Source organism: Pelecanus crispus, chromosome 8, assembly GCF_030463565.1.
Source record: "Pelecanus crispus isolate bPelCri1 chromosome 8, bPelCri1.pri, whole genome shotgun sequence".
NCBI lineage: Eukaryota > Metazoa > Chordata > Aves > Pelecaniformes > Pelecanidae > Pelecanus > Pelecanus crispus.
In genome coordinates, this window is record NC_134650.1 from 12,309,249 (window position 1) to 12,325,291 (window position 16,043).

General features: G+C 50.4%; 1 protein-coding gene across 1 annotated transcript in view; it reads right to left on the minus strand.

The window, feature by feature from the left end:
* The window catches only part of SH3PXD2B (SH3 and PX domains 2B), a 76,157-nt gene that overhangs the window by 46,838 nt on the left and 13,276 nt on the right, over positions 1-16,043 (minus strand). The window lies entirely within an intron of this gene.

Genomic DNA, 16,043 nt, shown 5'->3' on the forward strand with positions numbered 1-16,043 from the left:
AAAGGTGAAAAAAAAGAAAAAAAAATTTTTTTCATTTAAATCTGATCTGGTGGAAAGAAAAATGTCAGGGTGAAATGGTAAACACAGAGGTCCTGCATTCCCCCAGTAACGATGAACCAGAAGGGCATGGGATTACTCTTGCAGCAAGTCCTCTGCAGCCGAGGGGCTGTGGGACTTGCTTTTGTCAAGCTGCAATAAAACCCAGTCTCTCCATTAGTGGGTGTTAGGGCTTGCGTGGCACGTACCAGGGCTGCAGAAGAAAAAGCAAGTCTTTGCCAACTTATGGAGGGGATGGTGGTTCACGTCACTAACAGCAAGATATACCAGCACGGGCTGGGGAGTGATGAAAACCCAGGCGAGGAGAACAAACTCTTCCACTCTTGCACAACACCAGGAGCCGATGTTGGAGCCAGGCCGTGAGCCGTAATCGCAGGCACAGAGCGAGGGAAGTTCCCCCTTCTCTTATCAACAGAATTTGCTTTGGCTGCGTGATGGAGGTTCAGGATAAAATCACATTCCTCCTTCTTGGTCTAGCAAGCGAGAGCTGACCTAACCCATGCCTCCACCAGACACGTCTGTTATCCAGAGCAGAGAAGTCAGCTTTTGACACCACCCGAGGGGAAAAGAAAAAAAAAAAAAAAAGTTCAACAAAAGGCTTCAGAGTCTGACTGAGTGTGTGGCGGCAGAATCACAGGAGACTCTTTGTGAGAGCAACAGCCTCCCCACTGAGAGAAGGCAGCAGCTTGCCATGGGGGAAAGATGGGTCCGAGCCAAGCCTGCTCTCATCCCACACTCCAAAACTCCCCATCAGCCCCGTCCCTTGTGAGAGGGGAAATGCTGCAGGCAACCGGACACACTGCGTGCCCTGCTGTCCCCGTGGCAGCAAACTCCAGACAGGGATGTTCACATGCGCTGCTCACCCTGACCTCCAATGTGCTGAGCAGGGCATTAGTCAGGTCTCCTCTTATGGGAAGAAGAGGGTCAGCATCCCACTGATCTCCAAATGCAATGGGTAAGGGACGCAGGTCTAGCAACCGCCTACCGTCACGGCAGCACCCCAGCCGCACGGGAACGTGATGAGGGACGCGGCTGTGCGCTGAGAACCGGAGACGCTGCAAATGGGCTCCTGCAGATCAAAGCACCCTCGTGCCCTGGAGCCAGCTGGTTCGGGGAACATCTGCCAAGCAGATAGTCTGGGAAGGAGAACGACATCTGGCAGTGGCTCACAGGCTACTGATGTTCAGTCTCTTCGTGATCCTCCCCTGCACCCACGTGGACTGTCTATGAGGAAACAGGGTGAAAACACAACAGCCCAGAAAACAGAAGGACCAAGGCGGCGCAAGCTCAGATCCCAAGTGTGGCGATACTAAGCTCAGGAGGTCAAACCTGGGGAAGGACTCACTCTACTGGTGTGGCACCACATAATGTCCGTTCAATGGCCAAAGCAAGCAGGTTGTTCAAAGGCAGTAACGGGAGCTGAAGGGCAGCACAACTGAATGGCTTCTTGATGCCCCCAGTTTCTCCCCAGTCCCTGCTTTTCTGGTGCAGCGGATGAGTTCAAGGGCATTTTACACATTACCAGGCAGAGGCAATCCTGATCTCCTCAGCACTAATGGAAATGGCATTACAGAGGCTGGATTGTGAAAACCTGATGGAAAACTTTAAGCATCGCTCAGCAATAGACAAAAAGAATTAACTTGAGGTCAGAGAAAAAAAGGGCTACACAAATTGGCAGCAGCTGCCACTGCCAGAGGAATTTCCTATGAAATCACAGGAAGCATTAGACAGAGGGAGACATTGGTGCCTGTGAATAGCTCACTGGCATGGAGAGGGCAGCGGGCACGGGGCTGGGCAGGATGTGTTCCTCTGCCTGTGCTGCCCCCCCAGCCCCAGGACTGAGCCACCACCAGGTCTGTGCTACCCCGGGTGCTCACCCATAAACTACACAGACCAAACCTGGGGAGCTGGTGGGCTCTGCCAGCACGCGGGGGCTTGGAGGATGTGGCAGCTTCATGTCCACAGGTTTGGTTCGAGTCCAATGGTCCTCCAAAAGCAACCAGGCAAAAAGCTTCCACTGCCCAGGACAGGAGGCATTTCTAGCTAGAGCACCCGCTGATTCTCCAAGTGGAAACCTCAGCGGTGCACAGCTCCAGCTTAAGCAATTGAGACCATGATGCGCACTGCATGCTCACCAGGGCTGCCAGGATTCCCAGCAAAGGAGGGACTCAGCCCCAAGCATCTAACCCCTAAAAGCCTCTATTAACCGCAGTGTAAGGAGCCTCCTGTTTTATAATCCAGCCTTGAAACTTAAACCCCCAGAAATCACTCAAAGATTGTCATGTTTGCTTATTAGTGATGAGAGGATGGGAGTTTCTAGTCGCCAATATCACCATCGCAACCAACGCCATGTGTTAAGTGCAGCAGATGGGTGAAAGAGAGAATTGAGGAAGGAGAAAGAGAAATATCCTCATCTCCAGATACGTCTCTCTCGGGTCAAGCCAGGCCCTGCTCCCCGCAGAGCTTTGTGTCTGTTCTGTGCTCATCTACAAAGTGCATTTCCAAGAGCATTTTAAAAAATCCTATTTTAAGACATTTAAAGTCTATATGTTTTCAAAAGCAACAAGTAGCTCCAGGTGCCCAGTCAGAAGCACCCAGAAAGGAACCAGAGGGCAGACAAAGCTTCACGTTCCCCAAACCCAGCTCTAGCAAGTCAGTCATCAGGTGAAACACACCAAGATGGTGGGATCCAGAATCACCACCCATTTTTGGATGGCCCAAACAACTCCTGAAGAACACTGCCTGGTTTCCCTCCTTTTGTAAGCCTGTCAAGAATATATTTGGGAGAGACTTAGGGAAAAAAGAAAAAGAAACCTTCAAATTTGGAGAAGAGTACCAAGCAATCTCCACCAACAAAGCCTCCTCACAGAGCTGCTGATCCCTATCTCTGCTTCTTGGGTGACTAAAATATATCACTTTTTATGTTTGATTCATTGGTGCTGAATCCTGGAAGTCATCATTCTCTTCACAGTGCTTTACTAATCCATTTTCCACCTAATTTCTGATAATTACAGCCTCTAGATGGCATTAGGCCAGGTAGGCAGGTCCCAGACTGCACAAATGAGCACTGAAAGCTACAGCACTCCAAGCAGGCACCAGCAGCAGAGCATTAACGCCACCAAACAACCAGTACAGCATCCATAATTCACCACAGCAACCCAGCCATGGGAAATGACTCTTTGCCAGCAGACGTGCTTGGGAACAGAGCAGCAATACCCAGGGGTGATGCTGGTCTGCGCCGCTTCCTCTTCCCCATCCCGTCCATGGGAACGTTGCTCCAGCACAGCCGGGGCTGTGTCACACCGGGAAATAACCCTGAAAGGAGCCTTGGAACACGAGCAGGGAAGAGCTGTGCCACCTGCCCCAGCCTAGTGCCAAAGACCACAGAACCACCACCGCAACCATCGCTGGAGCTGTCACAGCAGCAGCAGCTGTAGGGAAGGCTGCAAAGACGATTCATGTTCACCCACGTCCTCCTCTCTAGCATCCCAAAGTAGACACGCCCAGAAAACTGGGAAGTCATGAGATTTAGTTTCTGCTGTGGAAATGGAAACAACGGTGGAGAAACACCAACACATTTGCCCTGTTTCATGTGTTGAGCAGCTGAGGCACAGCAAAGGGGAAGGCTGTGCTCAAATACTCCAACCAGATCTGGTTTCACATCTAACATGGTGCTTCACACCAAGAGGCAACCTTCAGTCAAGCATTTCAGCGATGGGTCACAGAGAGACTTTACACGCATGCCGCCCCACTCTGAGCTGCACACTTGCCAAAACCTCGTCCCTACCTTCTCCCCTGAATAGCTCATGATCTGAGCTACAACAACCTTCCTCACTCCAGATGAGGGGAAGCAGACCAGCATACATTCTTTCCCTGAAATGAACACACAGTTTTAAATCTGTGGCAGGCCCAAACGTGATGAGGCAAAGGAAGAGGCATTTGAGCTACAGGCAGGGCTGCAAAAGCTGCAGTCCTACCACGTGGGACAGCACTGCTGGTCTGAAACACCAGCCCCATGACCCTCCTCTTGCATCAGACTTCTTGCTAACAGTTTCTTTTCCCTGCTGTTCCTTCCCTAAACACAAACCCCATCTTCCAAGCGAGCACAGTCAGCAGAAAGGCCAATGTGGAGAGATTTTTTGTCTCCATGCGAGGGAGGATTTCATTCTGCTTGGGTTCATGCTGGTGTCCATCAAAAGCAGCTCCACGGCAGCCAGTGCAATTACACAGTTGGAAAAGAAGACACTGCAGACCGCTGAGGTTTAACTGCCAAAACCAGGGACTCCATATGAAACAGATATACCTTAGTAGGCATGACTGTGCTCCTTTCCACTCTCTCCCACCTGACAATAAAACTTTCTGTCTAGCAGAGACAGAAGCTAATGGAACCCTGGAGCCTGGGGGGACAGCCCCACGGACAGCATGAACCAGCCCAGCTCTTGCGTGAACCTATCAGCGTCCCCACCAGCATCCCCACCCCACCTCTGCACCAGCAGCATGTCTCCCTCACAGAGCATGCTGCCCTTGTATTCCTCCATTTACAGAAAAGGTGGGATTTAAAGATGCCAAGTTCAGTAGTGCCCAAAAACACAAGCTGGGCAGGAAGCCTCTGCAGACAGCGCATACCCACAGCTGCTGCAGCAAAGCACCGGGGTGGGCACAGGAGCCTGGCACTGCCACCACACGCATGATGGCAGGAGAGGACTCGCAGCACTTCTGAGTTCAGGCAGTCGTTGCCAGAGGGCTAGAGCTCGCCAAGAAACTCCACTTATTGCAAAACCAGAATGCTGCTGTTAAGCGATGTCTGATGGAGGAGACTGGCCCTCGCGGCTTATGGCGGAGTTAATGCACTTAACAGGGAAGGGTTGAGCGAGCACCAAGCAGCGGAGCTGGGGTATGGGGAGCCCCATGCAGAGCCTTTGGGACTGCATAAAGCAAGACACAATGCAACTCCAGGGGGAATGCCATCCTAACCCAGGATGTTCGCCCTTTGCCAGGGCTCAGAGCCAGCAAACACAGAGGCACCGTGGAGGAGCCCCAGCAGCAGACGAAGTGCAGCAACCCTATTGCTTTCTGTGCATTTAAACACCAGAAAGAAGATTTCACACAAAATTCAGCCCAAGCCACATACCTTGAACTGCACCTGCTTTTTTTAGATCCAACCAGGATAGAGGGAGATCAAGCAATGCCAAGGTTTTCCAGCATAACTAAACCTCTAAGGAGCACGAACCTTGACAGCACCCTAATCTTGGAGCTCTTCTTTAAGTGTAATCTCATCACAGAGGTACGAGGAGAGAAAACCTGAAAAGCCTCTGGCCAAATTCACTGACTGGTGAAAAAACCCCCACGGTTTTGGGGTTTAAAGCAGCCACCTGTTGGCAGGTGGAAAACAGTCACCCCCCAAATGGAAACCTCAGAGCTCCCTGGGAACTTTCCAACGAGACTTTCTTATTTCCTGAAGGTGGGCAGAGGGGTGGGAGGGGGAGAGGAGGGTAACTGGAAAATGCTGATTTGCCAAGAAGAAAGATCAGCAGACCAGTATCCATTTCAATTAATGTTTCAATTTGAACGGTAAAACCTAAGCACTAAAATGAAAAGGAATTTTTATGTTTTAAGTGACTCATCAAGGGAAAAGCTTTTTTCAAAAAAATTAATAGTGAAAAAACAAGAGAACATTTTACACATACTGAACTGAGTTTCTTTCTTTGCCAAAATTTAAACACCAACTTTCCTCCCAACTTAGGACGAGGAAACCTCACCATTCTGAAAAGCTGCACAGCTTCCCAGCTGGCTTGGCACTCTGCATGGCCGAACACAAAGCCTTCTTCAGTGGCCATTTCATCAGCCATTTTCTGCAGTTCTGTGCATGCAGTTAAAAAATACAGGATTGCAACTTTCTGTTGACTGAGATTGCATGAGAGCTTCAAGATTTTGGGTCCCTACCAGAGGTGCTGATAGTTTCCACACCACAGTGCTCCCCAGGGCAGGAGAGAGGCAATGCCCGCTGCCAGCAGCAGCTCTACAGGCAGAAAGTCTCAGATAGAGAGGAAGACCCACAACTTAATTTTCTAAAAAACAATATTTCCTCCATTTTTCAGCAATATTTTTTCCTAACCCACCCCCCCCACCAACCCCCCCCAGAAAAAAATGGCAGCTGCACTCTGCAAGGCTGAACAACTCGGCCAGCCCCCACCGGTGGCCTTTGGGATGGCTCTGCAGTGCCTGGGGCAAGCTGTCCACCTACCCGAGAGTTAAGTTGCACAACATAGTTGAACCAACAGAACTTTCGCCTGCAGCACAAGCCAAGGAGAGGTCTCACCTCCACCCTGTTCCTCCTTCTCATTCCTGGCCCTCCCAGAGCCACTCCAAGCTTGCAGGGACATGGGCTGGTTTGCTGCCAGTTTTGGGGAGCGAGGATCAGCCCCAGAGGGGTCCCAAACCTCTTTGCACCCAAACTGCTCGCCAAGGGAGGCATTTCTCAAAGTCTGCTATGGCAAAATATCTTCTTCCTCTCCGAAAAGGTCAAGTATCAGACCACGGCTCATGGTAAATGATCAGCAAGCCAAGCTTGCAGAGGAAAACAGAAGCACAAGGAATTCTCTGTAAGGTGTACTACAGCACCTTGCATATTAAAAGATACCTGGTTTGGCTAATTTAATATGGTATCAGCACTGAAAAATGGCATTCGAAGGAAAGGTTTTTCTTGCCCAAACCCTAAATATTCTATCAAAGGCAGTATTAAAACAATAAATCCACCAACCTTAATTAAACCTCCCAAACTTAATCTCCAATATCTAATTTCCACACTGCCAGGTAAAGACAGCCATAAACATAATTTGTAATTCACTGCTCAGTGACTCATGCCCATTGCAACAGCCTCAAGATATGGTACCAGTAAGGCAGAAAGGCTCAGGGAGGTGGAATTAAGACAGGGAAAACACTGGCCCTCCTCGTATCGCCAGATCACAAGGGAGACCATTTTTCATGTAGGTTGATGCTCACATTGCAATCCTAGATAACACCAGAATATAAAAGTTGCCATAGAACAGGGTATAGAACAGCATCCTGCAGCCCAGGGATGTGTGGGAGCCACGAGGTGATGGAAAGACAAGCAGAAGGGGTGCCATGCATCCAGCAGCATTGCAACACCCCCGCGGCGGTGGAGAAGCAAAGCCTCAGCCGCTGGCAGGAAAACCACCGAGTCGCCACGGCACCGCGGAGGGGACGGGCTGGCTGCCGGAGCCCTACAGCATCAACCAGCTGGCACTACATCATGTTTTCCCCTCTCCATTTTCTGGTTAACGAGGTCCCCCTCCCCGCTGCCGGCCGGCTGGAAGGCATGAATCACAGAGGAAGGGCAGATCCTGCACACCCATCTTTCTCTCCCCGCAAGGTCTCCCCTAGTCCAGCTGATGGAGCGGCCTCGCTGCAGCTGGCACAGACGTGCCTTCCTCATCCCTCCCGTAGGATGCCTGCCACATGCCCAGGAAAAGTCTGTGCTGGATCCCAGGGATGGGAACGAGGAGCCAGGCAAGCCTCGGGGCAGAGAGCATATAGGAGAAGGAAAAAAAAAACATGCAAGGAAAGTAAGAGGAAAGGAGCATCACTTCTCAGATGGAGCAGAGCGCTGGGAAGGGAGAGCAGGAGGTTAAATTCTTGTCCCCAGGCCCACTGGTACCCCAGGGAGATCATTGCAGAGGTCCACACCTTGCTTCGCAAGGGGACTCCAAGACTGCAAGACGTCCTTCACCAAAAGCGCCTTCCACAGCCAGTGTGGGAGCGCTGATTTACAGTACCACAGTAGACCTGCGACAGCCTGATGTAATCAAATGAAAGGCACAGAAAAGAAGTGAGAAATCAAGACCGCGGAAAAACACGTTGTCCCTTCAGCTTTATCACCTCCCTCTGCAAGTGCAGGACAAGCCCAGAACCACCATCTCCCTCTGTCTGTCCCAGCTCCTATTTCCATCTCCCACTCACCATAAAACTGCACAGATGCTTCCACCTCTTAGATGCCCACGATATGTGTGTGGTGCATGCTACAGTCCATACTATATCATATGGGTTAGCAATATAAATGGGTCCTGGCCATTTTAGTAAAAATTCAGCACTCTGAGATACAGACTCCTTTGCACTGATTTACTGCTATCCATCCTCAGCTCCTCCCCAGGCAGCATCAGTCAGCTTGAAACTGGTTTGTTTTGGATCCAGGGCTGCTGCCACATGATGTAAATTGCAGGTCTTTCCACCAGAAAACTGAGCTGTGTTAGATTGATTAAGAGCATGGCGGAGATGCTGGGGCTCACGTCAGCCCAGGCCCACGCAAACCTCATCAAAACCCCCAGCCACAACTGGCTCCAGGCAGGCACCCGCAGCACCGACCCCAGGGGCAGCAGGCAGGAGAGGGGCCACCAGTGAGCTCCTGCCCTCCCGGGGATCCTGCTCAGCCCTCCCAGGAACAGGGCAGCTGAGTTTCCAGGGCTTTTTCATTAAGTAGCTGGGGAGTGGAAGGGCCTTAGCTCACCCCTGAGACAGGGAGAGGGGTGTAACCCCTCGCTTCGTGTTACAGAACAACTTTTAAACACCACATTACCAAAAGCCTCACCAAATCAAATCACACCGGATTGCCAGCAAGAGATCTTAGCTCTGTCCCCGTGGAGTTGAAACTATTTTAACCACCCCATCTTTCTGCCTCACCCCTCCACAGGTTACACTCAGCACAGGCTCCCCTCCGGATCGCACCCACCAAGCGCTGCTTGGCGTGGGACGTACTTCCCCCAGGGCTGGGAAGCAAAGGCTGCGAACGCTGCCTCCTCCAGCTGCTCTGTCAGGTTTCCAGAGGGAAGGAGACCAGGGGGTGTCAACAGGGATGAATGAACAGAGCACGGGCTCAGGAGCCATCCCTCCTACACCACAGGGCCACACGGCAGTGCCAAGGGATGAGCCTGGGAACAAGAAGGAACCATCTGATGGGAGCAGGCGGAGTTGAGAGCCAGGAGGTGAGCAGGAGCCCTCAGGGCTCACAGCAAACCAGCAAGAAGCAAAATTGCTCCAGAGGCAAGAGGGAGGATTGCAGAAACCTGGCGGGGGTGCAGACACAGCCTGAGGAGCTGCACGCTTGGAGCAAAAGGAAAGGGCAAATGCTGGCCATCAGCTTGGAATAAAGCAAAAATCAAGCGCTGCTCCCAGCAGCTGCTTGAGAAATGCTTTAGCTATAAGAATTGAAAATTATTTCTGCTGCAGACACGCGCTGCCCAGTGCTGCCGCGCTCACCCCAGGTGTATGCTGGCCCTGGGAACTTTTATCTAACACCAACTCTCGGGGAGGACAGGCTGCCATTTCCCAGAGGCAGGCACAGCTTTCAGCAGCTCACAGCCCCACTCGGCTGCCAGGCATAGAATGCAGCAGCTCGTCAGGGTGCCAGCTAGAGCCAATTATAACTCCACTGACCTGCCTTGGCGCTAGCACACACGGGAATGCACTGGCTCTCGGCTGCCAAATGCTGGAAAGCTATAAATGGGAGACATTTGGAGAGAGAAAAAATTAAGGAGCCAACTTTTAACTAGGCTGAAGTGCATTGGACTGTACATGTTCTTTGCGGAGGGAGAGAGGAGGAGAATGAAGATCTTTGATGCACTGCTGGAAAAATACTGGCTGTTTCTTCTACAGACAGACGGAGTTCTTATTTAATGGAAAGTGTTTCTTCTTCTCTAGAGTTCGATTATGGCAATTCACTATTTCTATACTTCTGCACATGGTGCTTAAGCTTGTGGCTCTCAGTGCAGTCTGGGCACAGAGGAAAAAATGGTCCTTGGTGCTTTGTAGCAGGAACTTCACCATAGGAAGCTGTGGGTTTTGTCTTGTCCTTGGTCATGCAAGGACCTGTCTTTCCAGCTGTCTAAAAGCGAGATCCTGGTGATTTATTTTTGTGGTGGGGTGAAACCATGAAGTACATTGCTCACGCAATTGTGCAGAATTTTGCAGAACTCCATAAACCCTGGAGAAAAAAGAAATCCCCTAAGTGTTGAAATAAGATTCCTGTTACGAAATAGCTATCGAAAGAGCCCTGTTTACAATCCCTGGACACAAAAAGACATCCATCTCCCACAGCCACAGCATGGCCAAGCTGCGTTAGGGCTTTTTCATCGAAGAGGTTGCCAGAATGAGGCACAATCTAGAAGAGCGGTGAAATCCAAGTGGTACCTCAGCTTGTGTTCCCACCTGAAGGAGCCTTGTGCTGTTTGGGACACATTACTCCGCACACCTGCCCCTTGCTTTCCAGATCTGGAGAATTAAGATAACACTTACTTCACCTCTGTGAACCGTGTGTCCTGCCAGGAGCCCATGTTAAAGAGCAGAGGAAGAGGAGGAGGAGTGCAGGTGGAGGAAGGCCAGCACAGGGCTTGCAGTACTGGAAGCAACACATGAGGCTCATTTTAATTTTTCAAGAGTCCAACTGCCTGAAACAGGCCGATGAGAACAATTCTTCTCTGTGTGCCAGCTAGTGTCTTCTGAGCCCGTTTTAACATAGTGTTTTATTTAAAAACAGCCTGAATTACTAAGATACTGACTTTTCCCCCCTCCCCATCTTTGCCTGGTAGCTGCACATGCATAACAGGTGAAGAACCCCCTCCAGAAGGGCTAATCTGGCTTCCACGTTGAGATGACATGCACAAACCATTGCCTTTTGCCAGTTTTCTCATAAAAGTAGGCACCACTTCAACAGCCTGGGGTTTTTTTGTGTTATACACAAAGCTGTTGGCCTGAGGGCTGCAGGACTCTCTCCAAGATGACATTGCTCCAGGTGGGTCAAACTGAAAGTTTCCAGCTAAGAACCTGAAGGATTTGTTAAACATATGGACAAACGAGAGGACTGGGAAACACGCTCAATGCGCATGCAGAAAGGAGTAGGGGAGAGAGCCAGAGCCATTTTTAAGGTTGCTTGAAATTCTCAATTTTTCTGTCTCTGAATCGCGCAGCAAGCACACTTACTCCAGCCTATGTCATGTCTCTATCCCTTGGCTCAAAATTAAACCTCTGTGCAGAGGAGCAGCCATGAAGCATCACCCTCTCCTACAGCCTTCAGCTGGGACAAGGACTGAAGGAAAGGTTTCTGACTGCAAGGGGAAAAGCCCTGGGGTAACCTGTCCCCAAGGAGGGTGCCCCTGAATGGCAATTTGATTTTTAAGGGCTTGCAGCTGCCTGCCAGAGAAGATACTGCTTCGGTGGTGAGAAGGCATGACATGGCACGAACGGCAAAGCCTGCTCCAAGGGAGAGGTTTGAGACCCAGCTCCATCACAGCTCACAAGCAGCTGACTTTGTGACCGATTGGATCCACACCCAACTGCAGAGACACAAGCCTTGCTGTCCAGGATGCAAAACAAGACAGGACTGAAAAGAGCTAGGCAAAGACTCCTAGTCAAGGAGAGGATGGCTGCAGCTGAAAGGCAGAGGAAGCCAAGGACATGGAGCACGACTCCTGCCCAGGGAAAGCATGGGAATCTGGTAATAGTGGGAAAGGTGTAAAAGGGTTGGGTTTGGGTGTAAGGACATTTTAGGAGCATAGTGAGACAACAGTGGCTCTTGGTCACATGAAGACTTGAAACAACTACCATTGTGGCTGATGAGCTCATAATTACAGAGTGGGAAAAAAATGTTTGGTTTTGGGGGTTTCCATAAAAAACACAAAATACAAGCCAGTATCTGTTCTCTAACCAACAGTGTTGCTCCTTACACCAAATGGTTTCAAGAGGATCCTTCCAAGAGACTTGTTAACCTCCCTGGTTAACTGCATGAGTGATGCACCCATCATGATCCAACAGAGCCCTGCAGTCATTGCACAGCTCTTCCCACACCGGCAGGGCTGGAAGCATCTTTCAGGCACACAAGACCCTGATCCTCTATCTCTGTCAGCCAGAGACAGCCGCTCACATATCTGATTACCAACTTCCATGCCAGCTAACATTTCTAGCGTACCTGCCAGCCCCAATCAGTGTCCAGAACACAACTGGCATCCATGCAAGCATCAATCTTATTGCCTTTATTTCTTAGGAACAGTATCCATCTGCTCCCAATAGCTCACATCTGGCACACTGAGTCTTACAAAAGAGCCTCAATCCTAATTGAAGGAAATTATTCCTCCAGCCAAGAGATTCATGCAGAACTGAGTTTAGTATTTGTAGTTACAGATTTACTACAAATCATAGTTACCTGAGGTTTCAAACTTTAGAATTACAATCTCATCTAGGGTTTGTTTTTTAATCCCTAAAAGATTGTCTTACATAAATCGCCATGTGATGGAAAACATTTGTGGAGAAAGGAAGGAGGAGAGGTGGTAGGAACCTGAGCGCAGAGGATCTACACAGCAAAAACTCTCCTGAGCACTGCCCAGGTTGCTGAAGGTTTCATCCTGCAACGAGCAGTGCATAGGAGGTAGAGGTATTCCTCTGCTTAGGCATTCCCTTCCCAATTTCACCACCTGGCATGGTACGCTGAGCCTTCCTGTGGTGACCCCAGAGCAGGAAACAGTACGTCCTGCACGCTTCCCAAGGGATGAGGGCCACCACTTCATCTGCTCAAAACGCTGGACCGGGACCAGGAAGAAGCAGCCTGTGCCTTGTGCTGGGACACACAAGCTGAATTGCAGAACATCGGTTCTGCATTGGTGACGTCTGAATTGGTGACGTCGGTCACCAGCCCTTAGACAGGAGGTGACAATCTCCTGCATGACAGCGGATGGCCCATGGTGTGGTCAACGGAATGAAAACAGGTAACTAGGCAGAAAGAGGAGGTCTTGCCACCCTTGGAAGAGAAAAGCAGGGTGGTGCTTGGAAAGGCTGCTACAGCAATAAGCTGCAAACCAGGACTTTCACAGAAGAGGACCAGCCTTGGCTACTGATGACAGCCAAAGGGAAGAGCTCTTGAAGTTCACAGCATTCAGACAAAACCTTGAACGCTCCCAGCTGATAACAGCACAGCCTGCGGCATTACTGTGACCAGCAAGGTGGCTTTCAACTTTCCCCATTCCAGTACAGGGAATGCGGCTGGTCTGATATCTCTGCATGCAGACGAAGGCAGAGACCAGCACTGGGCAAACTCCAGGCTTCACGCCTGTTTCTGCTGAGCTGGCAGTTTGTGTTTTGAGTGTCATTCCTGCCTGGCTGGGGAGGGTAGAACACTCTGCCCTCCGGTTGCAGTGGGAGCAGGCTAGCTGGCAAGGCTGTCAGTAGTAAGTGTGCATGTGTTTTACTTGGCCCTACTCCTAAAATAATTGTTTGGCCACAATGGAAGGTGACAAGCAATAAAGCTGTGGCCCCACAGGGAATTCCAGGAGAAAATCCCCAACCACGCACACATCTGTGCCTGGGCTGCTCTGAACAGCAGCATCACATCAGCCCGGGGGTCAGCCCCCACCAGCCCTCACTCCTGCCCCAAAGTTCTTCTCTCTCCTACTTGGATCAAATGGTTCCTTGTCCTCCTGCCTGGGCTTAGCAGGAGGGTCACTGACAGCAAAAGGGGGTGCACCAACCTTCACCCAGATGTGGCCAGAGCTGCTATTGAAAAAACAAAACCCTGCTCAGCTTCTGGCAGAAGCATGGAAAGTGCAGCCAGAATCACTGGGAACGAAGATATTAAATTAACAAATATCTCTACCCAAACATGCATGTACTGTAATTGCTCAAGGCTATAAGTATGAATAAATTTGGACGGATTTTCACTGGATATCATGAAAGACAGATTCTTGACATAGGGATCACCTGTGACTCAAGTTTCCAATTCTTCCTCCAACGCATCAAAAAGATCATCAGAACTGGATCTCTTACTATGTTTTCAAAAGCAGCCGAACCATTTTAGCCAAGCAGTTATCTTGTGGGGCTTTTTGGTTTTGGTTTTTTTTTGTTTTTTTTTTTAAATAACCAGAGGCATGAATAATTTCCACCATGGAAAATTTCTGCCTGAAGAGCTAAAATTGGCATAGAATCATCCAACAGTCATATAATAAAGGCCTCCAGCAACAGCAACAGTCAGTGCTACCAAGCTACCTGGAGCATTTTTTTCCACTGTGCTAAGAGAATCTGTTTCACTCCCCGCCTTTCAATCCAATTTCCACTGTACTGCACCACAAGTTTAAAATAAGGACATCAGGAAGCATGTGCGATAAGGGGGAAGGAAGGGAGAAACCACAATTTCATTCATTCTTTCAAGAGAGCCAAAAAGGAGTGGTTACTTTTTTTCTTTTTTTTTTTTTAAAGAAAAAGCTGCAGGGAACAGGGAAGGGGGGAGACGTTTGCTTTAAACTTTCCCATCTGCATCATGATATATGTATAAAGCATCTCTGCATCTAAAGGTGCTCCAGGGTGTTCTGCACAGCCAGTTTCAGACTCTGGCACAGCTCCAGCCAAGATGGAAGGGGAGGAAGAGAGGAAGGTCGGCCACTATTTCCCTATATGTCCTTCCCACAGGGAGCAAGGCAGCCCAGGGAAACAGCATAGCTGGAGGCACTGGTTTATCACATATAAACCCCAAAAGACTGCACCCCCAAATGATGGCATGAGCTTGGCCACCAACTTGGAGCACCAGCGAAGACAAGATGTTGCAGAGGAGGAAGCACTGAGCTCCATTTCCTTCCAGCCCTGGCTGCTACCCAACAGCTGTTCCCTGTTTATTTACTTTAATATTTCCTTGGTTACACAAGCAGCTGCACACAGCTTAACTCCTGCCTGCACCAGCAGCCGCCCATGCCACCCTACCTTACCTTGCCTGGCATGATGCTGCAGGACAGCAGCACAGGGTAGGGTAAGGACACCCAGGGTCTTGCCAAAGCCTGGCTCTTGCTGGCTGGCCAGGGCTTACTCAGCATGGTCACCCTAATGGCCATGTCCACAGGTCTGCAGAAGGTGTCTTGCTGGGCAGGGGACGGGGCACCATCAACGTGAGCAGCCATCTCACACAACCCCAGGCTTTGCAGGCTGACCCGAAGCCAGCTGACCAGCTCAACCTGGGAAAGCCATCTGGATTCCCATGGGCTTGCTTTGCTGGGCAGGCCCAGATGAACTGTAATTTTAGCAGCGTATTTGTATCTGGATGCAGGGATTTCAGGAAAGGCATCCTCATTCCTGGGCATCCACAGCACCCTTTCAAATCAAGCACATAGCAATGCGCAACTTCACGTCAGCAGGTCACTGGAGGCAGAGGGTGCCCAGCAACTCTCCCAGTCCCACGCACAGGCCAGGAGGGACACGCCAGTGACTCTTCTGGCAGCTGCTGCCGGTCCGTAGATCACTTCATACATTTTTCTCTCTCATCTGCACAGAGCCTGTTCCAGCAGCTCAGTTTGTGTTTTGGCTCATAAAGCTCAGCCAGACCCCTTGGCTCATCTCCACCACGGACAGGGTGGAAAACACCCTTTGCCTGCTCGCCCAGAACACCAGCTTCGGTTTTCTGCAACCCAGCCTGTCCCAATTGTCTTTCCAGCCTCCTCCCTCCCTCCCAGCTCCCCCCTGCACCAGGAGGTAATCGCTAAAGCAGCTGCTGTAAGCTGCCCTCCAGGCTGGCAGTGCACTGCACTGCACCGGGCAGCAGGCATTTCCCCAGCGCCTGTTCCCCGAAACACCAGCCAGTGGGACACGGACCCAGGGAATCAGCGCTTTTCAGCAGCAGCCCTGTTTTTCTGCGATAGCAGCTGGGAAAGGCATGGTATTAGCTCCGCAGAAATGGAATTTGGGCTTAACTTTAACAAACCCCTCCCAAAAGCAAACAAAAAAACCCCAACAAAAACCCCACCACTTGCACAGATTTCTGTTGCAGGAATTCAAACACACCTATGCAGCTCTGTATGCATTTAGTCCAGACAGCAGAACTTTAACACTGGGACATGCAAAAGCCCCAGGGTGTCCCCACCCATGTGCAAGAGGCACTGGAGCGAAGAGTCCAGCTTTTGAGGTTGTCTTGTTCTTGCTTTTTTCAAGGATTTGCATTTAAGTTT